Source organism: Petaurus breviceps, unplaced genomic scaffold (genome assembly GCF_028583685.1).
Source record: "Petaurus breviceps papuanus isolate PSGF00001 unplaced genomic scaffold, PetGlider_PUasm1.0 90752, whole genome shotgun sequence".
NCBI classification, from domain to species: Eukaryota; Metazoa; Chordata; class Mammalia; order Diprotodontia; family Petauridae; genus Petaurus; species Petaurus breviceps.
The window spans coordinates 3841367-3846640 of record NW_027187336.1 but is presented as its reverse complement, the minus strand read 5'-3'; positions in this window follow the sequence as shown (position 1 = coordinate 3846640).

Here is a 5274-nt window from a genome sequence, read left to right as displayed (position 1 = left end):
AAATAACTACCTGCTAAGCATGTTACCTAGCACATAGTAGGTACTTAATAAATCCTTATTGACTGACTAATTAAACTAAGGCTGAGGCTGTACCTAGATATCAGGTGTGATAGATGTTATAAGGGTAGAAATATCAAGAAGTGTATACACCCACACATACAAACATGTCACCTAGATGTGGCGAGAACAATAAAGTCTTACTCAACTGTCTTATGGAGACACTGCTATATTTTTTCCCTTTACCTTTATTCAGTTTATGCTTACATATTTTCTTCTTGCTAACTCCTTGGTAATATGAATTGGTTAACTATTTGATTTGTATTCTAAACACTAGCACTTAAATATTTAATTATTTTATACATATACACATATATAACACAATCGATATCTATATATCTATCTATATGTTTATGTATATGTATGTGTGTGTGTTTGTGTGTGTGTCTCTCACACCATACATATCTATGTTTAGCTCCATGGGGCATAGAGAGAAAGACTGAGAGAAAAACACATTCATGAAAAATAAATTTATTACAAAATTGAGTTCTCAATTATTATTTCTCCCTATAGTTAGGCGGCAGAAGAAGATGGAGCACTGAAGCTGAAAGATCTGAGCTGACTAACAGAACCTCAGAAATTTCCAACTATATGACACTAAGCAATTCATTTAACTCCTGTCCTGCTCAGTTTCCTCAACTGTAAAATGAGGATAATAATCATACCTATCTCCCAGAGTTGTTGAAAAGATTGAAAGAATTATTTGTCAAACACATAACAAAATGGCTGGCACATAGTTCTTAAAGAAATTCATGTTCCCTTCCACTTTCCCCTCCCCACCAGTACCCAGATGGCCCAAATGAAACTAAGTGATTTCTGCTTTCTCTTCACTCTAGGTTTTTTTTTTAATTTTGTATTGTTTCATCCCATCATCAGATAATAAATTGGTATAGTTATTTTTATACCACAAGGAGAAAAATATTCATGAATTTAAATTAAAATAGTCTACCTTGAAATGTACTATGTTCTCAATGTCATCTTTTGTAAGTTTAAAACTTAATTTAATTTTCTAAGATGGGGACACATGACTAAAGATACTATTCAAACACAATAAGATTTAATGCAATATTCCCAGAAGAAAGGGAAGTAAATATTTGGGGAATGATATTCATTGAAAAGTATTTGTTCTGTTGTTGTCAGGTTTCTTTTTAGAACCTTAAGATAGGAGGCTGTACGGTGTAGAAAGAAGAGCATTGCACTTGGAGTCCATAGATTTGCATACAAATTCTAGCTGTGTTTTCAATTTCCTATTTGACTTTGGGAAAATGCCTTTACTAAAATATTGTCCTCAGTTAACTCATCTACATAAAGAGGGGAATGGGCTACATAAGGCTCTTCAGTTTTAAAAGTCTAGGATCTTGGCAAACATAACTCACTTCTTGGCTACATCTTAGTAGGTCTTAGTGGGTCATAAATTAATGGCAAAGGATATTATAAGCCAATTAGAAAAAAACAGTAGAATATCTAATCTGGAAGCATGATCCTGTAGACAGGCTAATATTCACCAGGGTACCTGGAATTACACTTAATTTAGCCAATACTTTATACATGAATGGATGTGACTCTTCACAGTTGTATTTCTCACTCTAGTCCTTAAGATCATAGAATCATAGATTTAGAAATGAAAGTTACTTTAAGGACTATCAAATCCAAACTCCTTATTTTACAGATTAAGAAATCAAGTCCCAGAGAAGTTAAATGACTTGCTTAGGGACACAAAGCAAATAAGTGTCTGACAAGGGATTTGAAGCTAAGCGTTCTTGACATTTAGGGCAGCTAGGCAGCACTGGCTGAAGTCAGGAAGACTCATCTTCCTGAGTTCAAATCTGGCCTCAGATATTTACAAGTTGTGTAACCCTCAGCAATTTGATTAACCCTGGCTGCCTCAGTTTCCTCATCTATAAAATGAGCTGAAGGAAAAGACAAACTATTTCAGTATCTTTGTCAAGAAACACCAAATGGGGTCATCGAGAATTTGACACAACTAAAATGACTGAACAACAACAAAATTCTTTCCATTGAGTCCAATGTTCTGTCATCTTAGTCAATTCTCATTCACATTATCCCATTTTCTATTGTAATAGATTCTTATTACATAACTAGCATAGTTCCTTTCTAGTTATACATGTCCTTGGTGTTGTCTTCTACAAGACCTCCATGTTGCAAGTCATTATTGGTAATATGATTGGCCTAGTCTAATCTACCTATCTAATCTTCATTCAGTTTGGAACCAAACTCCCTGCCCAGTTATACTGACTGTCTCAAACAGTAATATATATATATATATATATATATATATATATATATATATATATATACATATATATATATGTGTGTGTGTGTGTGTGTGTACATATCACAATATATAGATATACATACATGTGTATCCATGCGAAAATGTGTATATATTTGTGTATATGTATATATGTGTGTGTGCATGAATATGCACATGAATGTGTGCAAAATTGCCTTCCTTTATCTGGATAATATCCATTCTTCATTTAGTGTTTTTTTTTAATTTTTCTGTGTAGATTGTTAGTAAGTTACCATGCCTCTCATTGAGAGGACTCTATATTGCTTTGAAAATTGATGCAATCGCCAAAATCTGCATATATAGCTACATTTTTAGGAATCCCTCTTCTATTTGGACTTGGTGTAAGATATTGCTCATGACACTAGAGAATATATCAGACAAATGGATACTCAAAATATTATTAACCTAGGTGATCTCTGTGATTCTGTCTTTCATGGAATTCTTATACAGAATCAGAGACTGTCTCAGAGTAAATAACCATTTATTAAGTACCTATTATGTGTCAAGTATTGGAGATACAAAGAAAAGATATGAAACAGTCCCTGCCCTCACAGAGAGAACACATTCTCATGATAAAGAACACATCAAAAGAAGCTGAAAAATGAAAGATAGATGGCCATGCTACACAGAGGCATGATGAAATCCTGTGGCCAGAGTGGAAGATTATCAGGTGAATATTTTGGGTGCCCTCCTTAAATCATGGGGAATCTTGAAAGAGCTTTCCAATGTCCACCCTCTCCAACTGGGGACAGAAGACCCTGAGGGATTCAAGGAACTGAGTATGTGTAAAATTCAGAGTTCATACACTCTTGCAGAATAATGAGTTTCTAGAAATCATGAAGTTCAGGAGATCAACCACATGGGAAAAGAAGAGGTAACTGCCATGATCATCCTCATCAAATGGAAGATCCTACTTCCCTCACCACCCTCTAACAATTGGCAAACACACACAATTGGTCTTATATTCTCTATATATTCTCAATTGTACCTCTTCATTTCCCATGTGATTAATCTCCTGAACTTCATGATATCCCAAAGAGGGGGTAGTTTCCACAAAAATAGAAATATTATAAGTGTAGTTGCTAACAAAATTTACATAAAAACATAAAAAGGGAAAAGACAGCCTTTTGCCAATTATTTTCTAAACAAAAGTAAAAAGTCTTTGGGATATCTTGAAATTGTTCCCAAAGTGACTTTGAAATTGTTACCTCTAGCCCATATTTTCTTCTACAAATATTTATTCACGTTCAAATGTTTTTCTCAACTTCATCTCTTTTTTTTGTGAACTACAATATTTAATTTTATTTAGTATTTTATTTTTCCCAAATTACATGTAAAAAAAATTTTTAACATTCATTTTCAGAACTTTTTTGGACTTCCAAATACTCTCCCTTTCTCCCTCTCCACCCCACCCTCATTAAGAAGACAAGCAATTCCATGTAGTTTACACATGTGTAGTCATACAAAACATATTTCTATATGTTGTGAAAGAAAACAGACAAAAATGCTTAAAGAAAAAGAAGTAAAAAAAGAAAGTGTGCTTCAATCTGTACTCAGACACCATCAGTTCTCTTTCTGGGGATGGATAGCATTTTGCGTCATCAATCCTTAAGAATTGTCTTTGATCATTGTATGGCTAAGAATAGCTCGTTCATTCACATCTTATCCCTTTGCAATATTGTTGTTACTTTGTACACAGTACATTTCACTTTGCATCAGCTGGTGTAAGTCTTTCCAGGATCTTCTGAGAGCATTCTTCTTGTCATTTTTTATATCATAATAGTATTGCATCACAATCACGTAAAATAATGTGTTCATCCATTCCCCAATCGATGGACATCCCCTCAATTTCCAATTCTTTGCCAGAAGAAAAGAAGTGATGTGAAAATTAATTGTACATATAGGTCATTTTCTTTTTTTCTTTTTTCATCTCCTTTTGGATGTAGACCTAGTAGTTCCATTGCTAAGTCAAAGGGTATGTGTGGTTTATAGCCTTTGGACATATCAACTTCATTTCTGTAGAGTCATTTCTTTTTTTTTCAAATCAGATATCAAGATGATAGAATCAAAATATCTTGAATCCCCAACACACATTTATGTGGATAAACTGTTAACAGAAATGTTGATATCTCTGCTCCATTTAATGTCTGTTTATTATCAACAGGAATTTAGTTTAAAAAACTACATAAATGTCTATTGACTGACTGACATTCAATGTCATATATAAAGCTTTGAAGTGACCAGATTTAGCTGACTCTTCTATCAGTCACCTTCTAGGTTCCTTTTTTTTAACCACCAGGTCTTTTTGATGTTCTGTGATGCACTGTATCTTGTAGTCTTTCAACATTGCCCTCTTGTAATGTTTTGTAAATTAGGTTTTACTTTAAACAGGCTGCCATCAATCAACAAGCATTTATTAAGCACCAGCTATGGGGCAGACATTATGATGGTTTGTGAGAAATATAAATAGTGTAATTTCTTTTCACTTGACAAGGATATCAAGGGTTATTGGTTAAGGCCATTTCTAGGTTCAATGTCCTTGTGACAATCATTTTAAAGTGGTCAAATTTCTCTAAGAAACAGTCATAAAAAATGTGAGTCTTTCCTTTTTTAGGATCCATTTTTCAGAGTCAATAAGTTATTTAAATAGGTTGAATTTGAGCTCTTGTAACTGCATGTAGTATTTTCTTCTTATATTTGTCTTTTTCAACATCTTAACAACATCATCAAAAGTGAAATTGACTTTTTCCTAAGGGAAATAAGTGGTTACTGGTCTGAGTATCTGGGAACTACCTGTTCTTAGCTTATTGATTGACTAGAGAAAAAGTCCAAATCAATAACAAATTAAAAGGATAAGGATGAGAAAAGCCACTACTAGACTCTCAAAAAATGCTTATTGCTAA